Source organism: Schistocerca gregaria, chromosome 3 (assembly GCF_023897955.1).
Source record: "Schistocerca gregaria isolate iqSchGreg1 chromosome 3, iqSchGreg1.2, whole genome shotgun sequence".
NCBI lineage: Eukaryota > Metazoa > Arthropoda > Insecta > Orthoptera > Acrididae > Schistocerca > Schistocerca gregaria.
This window is the reverse complement of record NC_064922.1, coordinates 163,664,582-163,682,245: the sequence shown is the minus strand read 5'-3', so window position 1 is coordinate 163,682,245 and position 17,664 is coordinate 163,664,582.

Sequence of the window (17,664 nt, the reverse complement as noted above, 5' to 3'; positions counted from 1 at the left end):
TGAGTACTAGGGGACTGATGACCTCAGAGGTTAAATCCCATTGTGCTCGGGACCATTTGAACCATTTATTGAATATCGCCTCAGTTACGTGACTGGATTCGAGATTTCCTGTCAGAGAGGTCACAGTTCGTAGTAATTGACGGAAAGTCATACAATAAATCAGAAGTGATTTCTGGCCTTCCCCAAGGTAGTGTTATAAGCCCTTTGCTGTTCCGTATCAATATGAACGATTTGGGAGACGATCTGAGCAGCCGTATTAGGTTGCTTGCAGACGACACTGCCGTTTATCGACTAGTAAAGTCATCAGAAGATCAATACAAACTGCAAAACGATTAGAATACACCACAGGCCATTAAAATTGCTACACCAAGAAGAAATGCAGATGATAAACGGGTATTCATTGGACAAATATACTAAACTAGACTGACATGTGATTACATTTTCACGCAGTTTGGGTGCACAGATCCTGAGAAATCAGTATCCAGAACAACCACCTCTAGCCGCAATAACGGCTTTCATACGCCTGGGCATTGAATCAGACAGAGCTTAGATGGCCTGTACAGGTACAGCTGGCCACGCACCTTCAACACGATACCACAGTTCATCAAGAGAAATGACTGGCGTATTGTGACGAGCCACTTGCTCGGCCACCATTGACCAAACGTGTGCAGTTGGTGAGAGATCTGGGGAATGTGCTGGCCAGGGCAGCAGTCGAACATTTTCTGTATCCAGAAAGGCCCGTACAGGACCTGCAACATGCGCCCGTGCATTATCCAGCTGAAATGCAGGGTTTCGAAGGGATCGAATGAAGGGTAGAGCCACGGGTCGTAAAATATCTGAAATGTAACGTCTACTGTTCAAAGTGCCGTCAATGCGAACAAGACGTGACTGAGATGTGTAACCAATTGCAGCCCAAACCATCACACCGAATGATACGTCAGTATGGCGATGACGAATACACGCTTCCAATGTGCGTTCACCGCAATGTTGCCAAACACGGATGCGACCATCATGATGCTGTAAACAGTATCTGGATTCATCCGAAAAAATGACGTTTTGCCATTCGTGCACCCAGATTCGTCGCTGAGTACACCTTCGCAGGCGCTACTGTCTGTGATACAACGTGAAGGGTAACCGCAGCCATGGTCTCCTAGCTGATAGTCCATGCTGCTGCAAACGTCGTCGAACTGTTCGTGCAGATGTTTGTTGTCTTGCAAATGTCCCGACCTGTTGACTCAGGGATCGAGACATGGCTGCACGATACGTTACAGCCGTGCGGATGAAATGCCTGTCATACCGACTGCTTGTAATATGAGGCCATTGGGATCCAGCAAGGCGTTCCGTATTAGCCTTCTGAACCCACCGATTCCATATTATGCTAATAGTCATTGGATCTCGACCAACGCGAGCAGCAATGTCGCCATACGATAAACTGCAATCACGATAGGCTACAATCCTACCGTTATCAAAGTCAGAAACGTGATGGTATGCATTTCTCCTCCTTACATGAGACATTACAACATCATTTCAGTAGGCAACGCCAGTCAACTGCTGTCTGTGTATGAGAAATCGGTTGGAAACTTTCCTCATGTGAGCACTTTGTACGTGTCGCCACCGGCACCAAACCTGTGTGAATGCTCAGAAAAGCTAATCAATTGCATGTAACCGCATCTTCTTCCTGTCGGTTAAATTTCGCGTCTGTAGCACGTCACCTTCGTGGTATAGCAATTTTAATGGCCAGTAGTGTACTTTAAGTCTGTTTTTAATTATGTGTTTTATCTGTTTAAGTACTGCTCACTATTGTCTAGTTCGTAACTACCGTTGATTTGAGGGCCTTACTGGCCAGCCGTTTAATCCCATTTAATCTGATGTTGCTAGAGCGGGTAACTTCGTGAAACGCTGTTGGCTAGGAGTCAGGTAGTTCATTGTAAATTTTGGACTGTCGCCAATAAACGGAAGCAATGTATGCGACTGGATTTGAAACCTCTTTACAGTTGACAAAGTTAATTTTTTGACGAAAGGTATTTAATAATACGTCCGCTGAAACTTGGCGTTCCGAGAGCTCTGGAATTTTTGTTTTGTTCCTTACTTCGTAATATAATTTCTTGACGCTGTACGTTGGCTTCTTTGCAGTTTGCATAATCTCGCATTTCATCGGAATTACCTTGCACCTGTATTTCTTTTGAAATGATACTCCTGTCACAGTTTTAATTGAATAACATGGCCTTCTATTCAATTAACACCCCTCAGATCATCAGTCACTGTTTTGTTTTAATGTGCTTGCGTGTTTATTAAATTTTTTTAATTGTGTATTTGCTTTGACTAAAATTTTTTAAGTGTATTATTCTCAAAAAGCAGTAAGTCTCCTTCTGCGCAGTCTTGCAAATAGCGATACTTAATCAAATTGCGGTGCCCTCTGGTCCCTTCGAACGCATTGTTGTCATGTTTTGAGTATTTTTATTCAGTAACTTTAAGAAGGCTATATATGAACTTATGATTAAAAATTTTTTTCCTGTGTAAAATGCCTTCCGTTTTGCCGGCCGGAGTGGCCGAGCGGTTCTAGGCGCTAAAGTTTGGAACCGCGAGACCGCTACATTCGCAGGTTCGAATCCTGCCTCGAGCATGGCTATATGTGATGCCTTTTGGTTCGTTCGGTTTAAGTAGTTCTAAGTTCTAGGGGACTGATGACCACAGCAGTTAAGTCCCATGGTGCTCCGAGCCATTTGAGCCTTATGATTTTTCTGTTATGGTTTTCTGAATTTTCTTCAGACATTTTAAAAAGCTTATCTCTTGGTATTATATTGAAAAGATTTGTAACTATATGTGAACGATTATCAGTAAAATGCTGTGCGATATTCCTGACAAATTTATCCCTAGGAGTTCCCATTCCATTTTCACCCCATCCCCTTTCATTCTCGGATGCAACACTTACATAAATAACGTAATTCACTGCTTTCCGTGCGGGAAGGCGTGCCGGTCCCCGGCACGAACCCACCCGGAGGACTAGCGTCGAGGTCCGGTATGCCGACCAGCCTGTGCATGGTTTTTAAGGCGGTTTCCCATCTACATCGGCGGAGGCGGGCTGGTTCTTCTTATTCCACCTGAGTTGCACTATGTCGGCGATTGCTGTGCAAACACTGTCTGCACGCACGCGTACACCATAGTTACTCTACCACGCAAACATTTGGGGCTACACTCGTCTGGTGTGAGACGTTCTCGGTGGGGTCCTCTGGGGACCGAACAGCGCAATAATTCTGGGTTCAAATATCTTCAACATTTCATGGCCCTGTCAGCAATTAATATTAAGTTTAATAATCAACAGCCTCTGTTGCACCATTTACCTCGAATTTACCTAGGTTTCACTCTTCATAACCCATCCTTCTTCAGAATAACAGTAACTACCGTTTGTCCATAGTGGACATCGTCAAGCTGAAACTAGAAATCAATAAATTATCGTAATACAGTAGAACTTATCTGGAACTGCCTCGGCCCCACTTCGCGTCCGCGGCGCGGCAGCCACAAGTGCTGTACTGGACAATGTCCGCTATGGACAAAGGGTAGTTACTGTTATTCTGAAGACGGTTGGGTTATACCGACTGAAACCTAGGTAAATTCTAGGTAAACGGTGCAACTGAGGCTGTTGATTATTAAAATTAAAATTAATCCTGGATTCGGTGTGGGGAGGCGATGGGGTGAGTGGACTGCTGCAGCCTGTTGTGGGGTTACGAGCCACTGAGGGCAACGGCGGGGACGAAGCCTCTCCGTCTTTTCTAGGTCCCCAGCTCCATACATACAATTCAGTACAACATAAACAACAATTTTAATATGAGGGAAAAAGACCTGGTTTGTGCTCGGAGATTTGGCGGTCACCTGTTGACTGATTTCGATATTGAGTTCTTGGAGGCAACAAGAAAGCCAGACATCTCAAAAACCGTGAGCAACAAGCTAAAGCTGGGGGAAATCCTGAGAGGCGTCGGACAAACCCCAGGACTGACATGACACTTTCAAAGTAATATTTTCCATGGAAATGCGGTGGCACCCAGCCTCAGATCTATAGAGACATTTATTCGTTGGGATTTAAATTATGTATACGGTGGGTTTGCTATCCACGTTTTCTGTTATTTAATTGAAATCTGACATAATTTTAGAGAAATCAACGTACGAGGGTGAGTAAAATGAAAACCTTAAATATGTAATAACAAATTGAAATTTCTCGTCGTTTTCCTGTAAGGTGGTAAGCGTGCTACAAACAGCGTGCAGAATGACCTATAGGTGGCAGCACAGTGCAGATGCACACATTTTCAGTATTAGGATGGCTGCCCCACTTGCGACTTGCACCAGGGAAGAACAGCGTTCTATTATTCGGCTTTTGCCTAGTGAAGGTATGAAACCTATTGAAATTCATCGACGAATTAAGGTTCAGTACGGTGATGCATGTTTGTCACAGCAGCAAGTCTACGAATGGAGTAGGAAGTTCGCAAATGGTGTGACTTCAGTGGAAGATGCTCCTCGTCTAGATCAGTCACAACGAGTTGTGACTCCACAGAACATTACAGCAGTTGAAGCCATAGTGAAGGAAAACCGCCGTGTGACATTGAATGACAATGCAGCATGTTTACAGATTAGTCATGGTTCAGCACACCACATTGTGCATGATGTGCTCCAGTTTCACAAAGTGTTTGCAAAATGGGTGCCACGGCAGCTGATTTCTGAAATGAGAGAACGACGTGTTGATGCTTGTGAAGACCTCCTTCGGCAATTTTGCACGAGAAGATGGCTTCTTTGCAAGAATCGTTACTGGGGACAAACCTCGGTTCACTTCCACCAACCGGAAACGAAGAGAGTGAGCAAGGAATGGCGCCATTCCTCATCACTAAAACCAACAGAACCATTAACAGGGAAGGTTATGCTGACTCTTTTGGGAAGAAAAAGGCCTGTCACCAGCGCATCATACACAGACCTCATTAAAAAAATCATCTGCGGACTGCAATCAAATCAAAGCGACGTGGATTGCTGTCAGCAGGTGTCCTTCTGCGACATGACAATGCAAGGCCCTACACTACCCGTACAAGAGTTTCGACAATCACAGACCGGCATTTTGAGTAAATTCTTCATCCACCATACTCACCAGACCTTTCCACAAGTGATTTCCATATGTTTGGACCACTGAAGAACGCAATGGGAGGAAAGAAGTTCCGTTATGATGTAGAGGTACGCCACGAGGTTCATGAGTGGTTGCGCGAACTACCAAAAGGATTTTTTACTAAAGGAATTTATGCACATTGTAAGCACTGGAGGACTTGAATTGAGGGTGGGGTAGATTATGTTGAAAAGTACTACATCTGCAGAGTAAGTAATATTTAAAAAAATGTTTAAGGTTTTCACTTGACTCATTCTCGTATACTTTTGTAAACTGGTGAGTGATATTTTAAAGTGGCAGACGATATGACTATCCTAATATCACGTCAATTAACGTGTAACTTCACTCTTATATCTTGGAAACCATTCGGAGTTCCTTTTTTTACGAGGGGCATTCAATAGGAAACGCAATTCTTTTGTCTCGACCAATTTCGGTTAAAAACGCACAGTTTGTTGTGGGATATCGTGGAATATTCCCGCTTCAGACCTTATAGTCTCAATATGTTCCTACAGGTGCCAGCGCTATACGTAGGCTACAAAATGACTTGTGTAACGGAGTTGCGTTCCAAAAAGAGAGCTGTCAAAACCAGAGCGTCGCCGGTATTCACAGACGCTTGCAGAATATCTCCAAAGTCTAATACACGGTGACTGTTGAACGAGGTGTGTGTCAGCATCGCAACAACGTCGCGCAAACCTTTCCGATCTCTACATCTACATCTACATTCATACTCCGCAAGCCATCCAAAGATGTGTGGCGGAGGGCACTTTACGTGCCACTGTCATTACCTCCCTTTTCTGTCCCAGTCGCGTATGGTTCGCGGGAAGAACGAATGTCTGAAAGCCTCCGTGCGCGCTCGAATCTCTCTAATTTTACATTCGTGATCTCCACGGGAGGTATAAGTATGGGGAAGCAGTATATTCGATACCTCATCCAGAAACGCACCCTCTCGAAACATGGCGAGCAAGCTACACCGCGATGCAGAGCGCCTCTCTTGCAGAGTCTGCCACTTGAGTTTGCTAAACATCTCCATAACACTATCACCGTTACCAAATAACCCTGTGACGAAACGCGCCGCTCTTCTTTGGATCTTCTCTATCTCCTCCGTCACCCCGATCTGGTACGGATCCCACACTGATGAGCAATACTGAAGTATAGGTCGAACGAGTGTTTTGTAAGCCACCTCCTTTGTTGATGGACTACATTTTCTAAGGACTCTCCCAATGAATCTCAACCTGGTACCCGCCTTACCAACAATTAATTTTATATGATCATTCCATTTCAAATTGTTCCGCACGCATACTCCCAGATATTTAACAGAAGTAACTCCTACCAGTGTTTCGTCCGCTATCATATAATCATACAATACAGGATCCTTCTTTCTATGTGTTGGCAATACATTACATTTGTCTATGTTAAGGGTCAGTTGCCACTCCCTACACCAACTGCCTATTCGCTGCAGATCTTCCTGCATTTCGCTACAATTTTCTAATGCTGCAACTTCTCTGTATACTACAGCATCATCCGCAAAAAGCCGCATGGAACTTCCGACACTATCTACTAGGTCATTTATATATATTGTGAAAAGCAATGGTCCCATAACACTCCCCTGTGGCACGCTAGAGGTTACTTTAACGTCTGTAGACGTCTCTCCATTGATAACAACATGCTGTGTTCTGTTTGCTAAAAACTCTTCAATCCAGCCACACAGCTTGTCTGATATTCCGTAGGCTCTTACTTCGCTTACCAGGCGACGTGCGGAACTGTATCGTACGCCTTTCGGCAGTCAAGGAAAACGGCATCTACCTGGGAACCTGTTTCTAATATTTTCTGGGTCTCTTGAACAAATGAAGCGAGTTGGGTCTCACACGATCGCTGTTTCCGGAATCCATGTTGATTCCTACAGAGTAGATTCTGGGTTTCCAAAAACGACATGATACTCGAGCAAAAAATATGTCCTAAAATTCTACAACAGATCGACGTCAGAGATATAGATCTATAGTTTTGCGCATCTGCTCGACGACCGTTTTTGAAGACTGGGACTACCTGTGCTCTTTTCCAATCATTTGGAACCTTCCGTTCCTCTAGAGACTTGTGGTACACGGCTGTTAGAAGGGGGCAAGTTCTTTCGCGTACTCTGTGTAGAATCGAATTGGTATTCTGTCAGGTCCAGTGGACTTTCCTCTGTTGAGTGATTTCAGTTGCTTTTCTATTCCTTGGACACCTATTTCGATGTCAGCCATTTTTTCGTTTGTGCGAGGATTTAGAGAAGGAACTGCAGTGCGGTCTTCCTCTGTGAAATAGCTTTGGAAAAAGGTGTTTAGTATTTCAGCTTTACGCGTGTCATCCTCTGTTTCAAAGCCATCATCATCCCAGAGTGTCTGGATATGCTGTTTCGAGCCCCTTACTGATTTAACGTAAGACCAGAACTTCCTACGATTTTCTGTCAAGTCGGTACATAGAATTTTACTTTCGAATTCACTGAACGCTTCACGCATAGCCCTCCTTACGCTAACTTTGACATCGTCTAGGTTCTGTTTGTCAGATGTTTTGGCTGCGTTTAAACTTGGAGTGAAGCTGTCTTTGCTTCCGCAGTAGTTTCCTTACTTTGTTGTTGAACCACGGTGGATTTTTCCCGTCCCTCACAGTTTTACTCGGCACGTACCTGTATAAAACGCATTTTACAATTGCCTTAAACTTTTTCCATAAACACTCAACATTGTCAGTGTCGGAACAGAAATTTTCGTTTTGATCTGTTGGGTATTCTGGAATCTGCCTTCTATTACTCTTGCTAAACAGATAAACCTTCCTCCCTTTTTTTATATTCCTATTAACTTCCATATTCAGGGATGCTGCAACGGCTTTATGATCACTGATTCCCTGTTCTGGACTTATAGAGTCGGAAAGTTCGGGTCTGTTTGTTATCAATAGGTCCAAGATGTTATCTCCTAACGAGTCGGTTCTCTGTTTAATTGGTCGAGGTAATTTTCGGATAGTACACTCAGTATAATGTCACTCGATGCTCTGTCCCTACCACCCGTCCTAAACATCTGAGTATCCCAGTCTATAACTGGTAAATTGAAATCTCGACCTAAGACTATAATATGCTGAGAAAATTTATGTGAAATGTATTCCAAATTTCCTCGCAGCTGTTCTGCCACTAATGCTGCTGAGTCGGGAGGTCGGTAAAAGGAGCCAATTATTAACCTAGCTCGGTTGTTGAGTGTAACCTCCACCCATAAAATTTCGCAGGAACTATCCACTTCTATTTCACTACAGGATAATCTACTACTAACAGCGACAAACACGTCACCACCGGTTGCATGCAATCTATCCTTTCTAAACACCGTCTGTGCCTTTGTAAAAATTTCGGCTGAATTTATCTCTGGCTTCAGCCAGCTTTCTGTACCTCCCGCGCGTCGACCGACAGCACACAGCAGTGATTCACGCAAGCTTGGAACGTGCGGACAGTCTCATTCGAGGTGATCGACGAATCACAATCAAACACCTCGCTGCTCAATTGGACGTCTCTGTTGATAGTACTGACACACTCGTCCACCATTTGGGGTACTTAATGGCTTGTGAGCGTTCGGTTCCTCTCCGTCAAACAGAAGACCATAAACAGAAGTGAAGGAGCACCTGCGCGGAATTGCTTGTGAGTTACGAGGCTAATCGTGACAATTCTGTACCGAACATCGTCACAGGCGAAGAAACATGGGTTCGTCACTTCGAATCATAAACAGACCGGCATTCCATAGAGTGGTGCCACACAACATTTCTGCCGAAGAAAATATTCAAAGCCACGTCCTCAGCCAGTAGTCATGGCGACGGTCTTTTTGGACGCTGACGGAGATATGGTGTTAGACGTCCTCCCCCATGGTGCAGCGATAAACTCTGAAGTGTATTGTGGGACGCTTAGGTAACTGAAGAATCGACTTAAGCGTTTTCGTCGTCACAAAAAAGGAAACTAATTTCTCCTTCTCCATGAACTGCAAGGCCTCACGAAAGTGTGAGCTCCCGGGAGGTGGTCAAGAAACCTCATTGGACCGGTCTTCCTCACCCGCCCTACAGCCTGGATCACACGCCTTCCGACGTCCATCTGCTTGGACCAATGAAAGATGCACTCAGCTGGAACAGGAGGTTACTAAGCGTGGTACCTAGCAGTAGGGTGACGTAAGGAAGTCGCATTGAACGGATATTATGTTGAAAAACGGGTTTTGTACCCAAAGTAGTGTTGAATAATATAGTATACTGGAAATAAATATCTTCAACATTTCGCGGCCCTGTCAACAACTGTATAAATATTAATTTTAATTTTAATAATTAACAGCCTCAGTTGCACCAGTTACCTAGAATTTACCTAGGTTTCAGTCAGTTTTTTTTTTTTTTGTCATCAGTCTACTGACTGGTTTGATGCGGCCCGCCACGAATTCCTTTCCTGTGTAACCTCTTCGTCTCAGAGTAGCACTTGCATTGCAACCTACGTCCTCAATTATTTGTTTGAGGTATTCCAATTTCTGTTTTCCTCTACAGTTTTTGCGCTCTACAGTTCCCTCTAGTACCATGGAAGTCATTCCCTCATGTCTTAGCAGATGTCGTGTCATCCTGTCCTCCTTATCAGTGTTATCCACATATTCCTTTCCTCTCAGATTCTGCAGCATTATACAGGGTGCAAATTTTAAGTTGACAAAGACGGACGTGGCGACCAAGCGGTTCTACGTGCTTCAGTCAGGAACCGCGCGGTTCTGCCTCTGCATGGATGTATGTGATGTCCTTAGGTTAGTTAGGTTTAAGTAGTCCTAAGTTATAGGGGACTGATGACCTCAGATGTCAAGTCCGATAGTGCTCAGAGCCATTTGAACCATTTGAGTTGACAAACCAGAATAACTCGGAAAATAAGCTTCACACGAAAAAATGTGTAGAATCCAGACTTTCAAATTTCAAATGTGAACCCCCATTTTTTATTGCAAAATCAGATTCTACATAAAAAACTACGTACATTTTGTCTTGAACATATGTCCTGATACTTGGTAGTTGGCGCTGTAATTTAAGAAAATCCATGTTATCATTTTTGCGCGGCTAATGGCTACGGATAAATAAAAAATACTTATTTACTTCGTAAATTTTGATTCGCTAAAACAAACTTTCTCCCCATAGGGTGGGGTATGAGAGAGAGGAATTAGAGTTTTACAAATTTTGACCCAAATATTTTTTTCCGCAGATTCGGATAAGTTTTGTTTGTTTCGTGGTCATGAGGCCATTCAACTTTTAATTATCAAACAAATGAGGAGAGAGGGAATATTTTAGTTTTAGCGAATCAAAATTTACGAACTAAATTAGTAGTTTTTTATTTATCCGTAACCATTTTCCAAGCAAAAATGAGAACATGGATTTTCTTGAATTATAGCGCCAACTACCAAGACTCAAAACAAATGTTCAAGACAGAATGTACGTAGTTTTTTTATGTAGAATCTGATTCTGCAATAAAAATGGGAGTCCCCATTTGAAATTTTAAAGTTGCCTCCCGCCCCACCTCCAAGGGGCTGGGGTGCTGGGATAATTTTTGCACCAGCATATGTCACCCTTGACAATTATCAACTTTGGATTCTACACGTTTTTTCGTGTGATGCTTATTTTTCGAGTCATTCTGGTTTGTCAACTTAAAATTTACACCCTGCATATCAAACTTCGATCTATCGTTGGGCTATGCAAATCAGCAACGCAGAAGCTGCTGCATTGTAGTGGAAACCGCCCAAGAGCTTGAAACCTCTGTAACGATCCATCGGACACTTGGCGGGAGGGGTCGGGGGAAGAGGCATATCTGCATTGAAGACGGCGTGGCGATCCTGCAGTTAAGAGGGAAGTTATTTGTAGCTGGAGACCTCAGTGCGAAGAAACGAGGGTGGAACTCGTGCTTTACGAATATCAGTGTCCGACTGCGCTGTGGAAAGAGTATGCGGAAAAGTCTACGGATATGCAGGGCCTACAATATTCCCGCTGTCGAGAGCCCTCCCTCATGCGATCGCTAAAGAACTGTTTTGTTGCAACGTAGGTCATACACGATTTACTTTCCGATCACCGACTAATTTCCTTCCACCTAGACGCTGAACCTATTTCAACTCGACCGGATTTTAATTCGAGGAGAAACGACTGGCATCAATATCAAGAGAGCGTCGCATTTCGCCTCGAACGTCCCAACCCGACGCTGAAGCAAATGTCGATGACGCTGCACTGCTCTTCTAAGGGTTGTCGCTGAGGCACTGCATTCAGCTACTCCGACTCAGTGTTCTACAGGGCGCGGTTCACTGTCGCTGACTTTGGAGAGATCAAACTCATCTCTGAACATAACAGGCTCAGCCGTGACTGGCACAGAACCAATCACCCAGCCACCAAGGAACGGACCGATCCCCTGCATCGTCAAGTGAGGTCGCTCTAACACAGGACTGCAACCCTCCAACGATGGTAGGGAAAATTCCTCTCTGCCGAAACCATTACACGGCATTGGGAGGAGGCTCGACTCTTAGTCAAGCAACGCCCCCAACTTTAGATACGCAGCAGTTCGCTGTATATATCCCGGATGCCAAAGTCAGTACAGTAGCTGATGTATTGCAAAGCAAGTTTCAACTTCTTGAGTGAACAATAACCTTCAACCCGTGCAGATGGTTCCAAGTCTTTGTCAATGAGTCCCCTGAAGACGTAGTGCAGCCGGCCACTGAGGAGGAGGTGCGAGATCGTCTGCGATGTCTTCCGACTACAAAAGCTCCTGAGGATGACAACAATGGAGGCCAGTCTGTCAAAGCACTGTCGGCGGCGGCCATTACTTGGGACACAAGGCTGTTCACCGTTATCCAAAAGTATTACTTCACGATTTGACTCATGCAGTTGTGGTGGCCATGCTAAACGTGGAAAATGGAAATGAGCGTTTGACGTCATTGGCCAGGAGGCCCCTTACTGGGCAGGTCCAGCCTCCTTGGTGCAGGTCTTATTACATTCGACACCACATTGGGCGACCTGCGCTCCGGATGGGGATGAAATGATGGTGAAGACAAGACAACACCTAGTCTCTGAGCGGAGAAAATGCCCATCATAGCGGGGAATCGAACCCGGGCCCGTAGGACGGCAATCGGTCTCGCTGACCATTCAGCTGTCGGGGTGGACAAACATGGAAAAGACAGGAAGTACCCTACCACTTCTAAGCCCATAAATCTCGACCCGGTGATCAACGAGATTTTGTTTATCTTCTTGCACGACTCAGCCGGCACACAGAGAATGGCAGCATTTAAATTAACGAGCAGTTGGGCTTACTCCAGCAGTGCTCGATAACTCAGCAGTAGTTATGCGTCGTTGACGAGGCCACACTAGCCTTTAACAACAATATTTCTATGTGCCAAAGCCTTCGTCAGCATCTGGCACCGTCTTCTGCTGTATAGGCTCCTCGTACAGGGTATCCCACCAGCGTTTGTCAAACTAATCCAAGCTATCTTGAACACTGCACATCCATCGTTTGAACTGGAGAGGGGAACTTTGTAGAATGGAACATTAAGGCTGGGGTGACTCATGTAGCATTTTAGGTCCAGTTCTGTATGTAGTCTATAAACAGAACCTCCTGAAATCGCCAAGAGTCGTCAAAGCCATGAAAACCACAGTTTCTCACGCATAGTAGGTGACCAGTTTCTGCGCATCACCGACCGCAAGATGTTTGCCACCAGCTTGAAGAATGGGCTGCGAACTGGAGCGTTGGTTTCGGTGCCACCAAAAGTCGTCTACCAGCGTCTTCCACTGTTGTGTTCTTTGGACATTCGACTGAATGGATCAAATCCTTGAAAAATCTGGGGGTTTCCCAGATCAGAGGTTCACATGGAAGGAGCAGATCATTCACGCGCAAATCAAACAATGCAGCGCTATATCCGTTGCTAAACGAGATGTCTTCACAGCCATTAAATTGCGATCCCTACAACTACAGATCGAATATTCGGCCAGTCACGAACTATGCCAGCGAAGTAAGGGGAAACGCAGCTCCTAGCGACATCAAGCGGCTACAGGCTATGCAGAACACGATCTTGAGAAGAATGTTTCCCGTTCACAACGACTCCTTGCTACACTAACGTCATGATGTGACTGGGGGAACCTACATCCATAACAGATGTCAACGGAGGCAAGAAGATTATACGCTCGCTAACTCCTGACTTTCCCATAACTGAACCACCTCATCCGCCAACCCGGAAGCAGGACGAAGACCACTACCACTATGAGCTGCCAGTGGCGCTGCTCCATCGGTAGGCAGCGCCCTCCGACGTTGAATTAAGCTCAGATAAGAGATGCACACAAGGTGACAACAAACGAAAAGCTGAACTATGTAAGCCCTAATACTACTGTGCCTTTACATTATCGACCTACACACTCTTGCCTGCCTGCAGGTACTCTGCCTGTTTGGCGACATATAGTACCCAAACTGAAGAAACTGCAAAAATGTGCGAATTTAAGGAGATGGGACCTGGATAAACTGAAAGAGCCAGAGGTTGTACAGAGTTTCAGGGAGAGCATAAGGGAACAATTGACAGGAATGGGGGAAAGAAATACAGTAGAAGAAGAATGGGTAGCTTTGAGGGATGAAGCAGTGAAGGCAGCAGAGAATCCAGTAGGTAAAAAGACGAGGGCTAGTAGAAATCCTTGGGCAACAGAAGAAATATTGAATTTAATTGATGAAAGGAGAAAATATAAAATTGCAATAAATGAAGCAGGCAAAAAGGAATACAGACAACTCAAAAATGAATTCGACAGGAAGTGCAAAATGGCTAAGCAGGGATGGCTAGAGGACAAATGTAAGTATGTAGAGGCTTACCTCACTAGGGGTAAGATAGATACTGCCTAAAGGAAAATTAAAGAGACCTTTGGAGATAAGAGAACCACTTGTATGAACATCAAGAGCTCAGATGGAAAACCAGTTCTAAGGAAAGAAGTAAAGCAGAAAGGTGGAAGGAGAATATAGAGGGTCTATACAAGGGCGACGTATTTGGGGACAATATTATGGAAATGGAAGAGGATGTAGGTGAAGATGAAATGGGAGATACGATACTAGGTGAAGAGTTTCACAGAGCACTGAAAGACCTGAGTCTAAACAAGGCCCCGGGAGTAGACAACATTCCATTGGAACTACTGACAGCCTTGGGAGAGCCAGTCCTGACAAAACGCTACCATCTGGTGAGCAAGATGTATGAGACAGACGAAATACCCTCAGACTTCAAGAAGAATATAATAATTCCAATCCCAAAGAAAGCAGGTGTTGACAGATGTGCAAATTACCGAACTATCAGTTTAATAGGTCACAGCTGCAAAATACTAACGCGAATTCTTTACAGACGAATGGAAAAACTAGTAGAAGCCGTCCTTGGGGAAGATCAGTTTGGATTCCGTAGAAATGTTGGAACACGTGAGGCAATACTGACCCTACGACTTATCTTAGGAGCTAAAATAAGGAAGGGCAAACCTACGTTTCTAGCATTTGTAGACTTAGAGAAAGCTTTTGACAATGTTGACTGGAATACTCTCTTTCAAATTCTAAAGGTGGCACGGGTAAAATACAGAGAGCGATGTGCTATTTACAATTTGTACAGAAACCAGATGGCAGTTATAAGAGTCGAGAGACATGAAAGGGAAGCAGTGGTTGGGAAGGGAGTGAGACATGGTTGTAGTCTCTTCCCGATGTTATTCAATCTGTATATTGAGCAAGCAGTGAAGGAAACAAAAGAAACATTCGGAGTAGGTATTAAAATCCATGGAGAAGAAATAAAAACTTTGAGACTCGCCGATGACATTGTAATTCTGTCAGAGACAGCAAAGGACTTGGAAGAGCAGTTGAACGGAATGGACAGTGTCTTGATTACGTCGGGCGATGCTGAGAGAATTAGATTAGGAAATGAGGCAATTAAAGTAGTAAAGGAGTTTTGCTATTTGGGGAGCAAAATAACTGATGATGTTCGAAGTAAGAGAGGATATAAAATGCAGACTGGCAATGGCAAGGAAAGCGTTTCTCAAGAAGAGAAATTTGTTAACATCGTGTATAGATTTAAGTGTCAGGAAATCATGTCTGAAAGTATTTGTACGGAGTGTAGCCATGTATGGAAGTGAATTATGGACGATAAACAGTTTGGACAAGAAGAGAATAGAAGCTTTCGAAATGTGGTGCTACAGAAGAATGCTGAAGATTAGATGGCTGGATCACATAACTAATGAGGAAGTATTGAATAGGATTGGGGAGAAGAGCAGTTTGTGGCACAACTTGACCAGAAGAAGGGATCGGTTGGTAGGACATGTTCTGAGGCATCAATGTATCACCAATTTTGCACTGGAGAATACCTATTGAAATGGCAGGCGCCACTAGAGGCACCAGCATCGCCCAGTGGATATCCTTGCGGCCGCTGTGTTTTTAAATCAGTGCTCCACCGCTAGCACGCTGTTTATGCTCACGTTCCGCGCTTACTCGGCTGTGCCCAGCGGCCCATCAAATGCAGTTCATGCCAATGGCGTACAGTGGCTTCATCTTCCCGAGCTCTTCAGCGTTCCGACCTCACTGGCTGTCCAATAGAGATCAATCTCTGCATTTACACCATGCCAAGAAGACGCTCGATCAGCCAGCGGAGGAGACAATCCACATCAGCCACACCGAGCCCCAGTCACCATTCGGAACTTTCGCCTCCTCCTACACTGGTCCTCACAGCGCTCGGTGTACCAGGTGGGTATTTCTTACGTGGACATTACGACAGGACCGCAGGGAACTCGAACTTTTGTAATGTTCCTATATGTATTGCACGTGAATTTCAGAACTCAAATATCAGCAAAAGATTTTCGGTGCAACTGTAAAAAAATTCTCAAGAAAACCGAATTTGAAATTTTGCAAACGTCTTTAGCACCCTAAAATAGGTCCGATTTTCTACAGGCAGTGTGCCTGTCTGGTAGAATTCCAAACCGCTGATTTAGCAGGCAGGTATGCTACAACAATGCCACATGATCGCCCAAAAGATGACCTTGCTTTGTGGTACTGAAGACGCTCGGAATTTGCTGGAGAAGTTTAGGAAGTTGCATCGAGTGACTGATATTTGAGTACCATGAATATTAAAAAAAATAGAAAAATCCGATTGCTGTTCGGTGTCCTCGCTAGACTGTGAATTTGTCCCTAGTAGTTTCCGTCTCAATTTACATCTAAATCTACATCTACATCCATACTCCGCAAACCACCTGATGGTGTGTGGCGGAGGGTATCTTGAGTACCTCTATCGGTTCTCTTTTCTATTCCAGTCTCGTACGTAGATAGAAAGATTGTCGGTATGCCTCTACATGGGCTCTAATCTCTCTGATTTTATCCTTATGATCTCTTCGTGAGAAACACGTACAGGGTGTTTCAAAAATGATCGGTATATTTGAAACGGCAATACAAACTAAACGAGCAGCGATAGAAATACACCGTTTGTTGCTATATGCTTGGGACAACAGTACATTTTCAGGAAGACAAACTTTCAAAATTACAGTAGTTACAATTGTCAACAACAGATGGCGCTGCGGTCTGGGAAACTCTATATTACGATAGTTTCCACATATCCACCATGCGTAGCAATAATATGGCGTAGTCTCTGAATGAAATTACCCGAAACCTTTGACAACGTGTCTGGCGGAATGGCTTCACATGCAGATGAGATGTACTGCTTCAGCTGTTCAATTGTTTCTGGATTCTGGCGGCACACCTGGTCTTTCAAGTGTCCCCACGGAAAGAAGTCACAGGGGTTCATGGCTGGCGAATAGGGAGGCCAATCCACGCCGCCTCCTGTATGTTTCGGATAGCCCAAAGCAATCACACGATCATCGAAATATTCATTCAGGAAATTAAAGACGTCGGCAGTGCGATGTGGCCGGGCACCATCTTGCATAAACCACGAGGTGTTCGCAGTGTCGTCTAAGGCAGTTTGTACCGCCACAAATTCACGAAGAATGTCCAGATAACGTGATGCAGTAATTGTTTCGGATCTGAAAAATGGGCCAATGATTCCTTTGGAAGAAATGGCGGCACAGACCAGTACTTTTTGAGGATGCAGGGACGATGGGACTGCAACATGGGGCTTTTCGGTTCCCCATATGCGCCGTCCAGGTAAAAATAAGCTTCGTCAGTAAACCAGATGCTGCCCACATGCATATCGCCGTCATCAATCCTGTGCACTATATCGTTAGCGAATGTCTCTCATGCAGCAATGGTAGTGGCGCTGAGGGGTTAACACGTTTGAATTTTGTATGGATAGAGGTGTAAACTCTGGCGCATGAGACGATTCGTGGACGTTGGCGTCATTTGGACCGCACCTGCAACACGGCGAACGGAAACCCGAGGCCGCTGTTGGATCACCTGCTGCACTAGCTGCGCGTTGCCCTCTGTGGTTGCCGTACGCGGTCTCCCTACCTTTTCAGCACGTTCATCGGTCACATTCCCAGTCCGTTGAAATTTTTCAAACAGTTCCTTTATTGTATCGCTTTTCGGTCCTTTG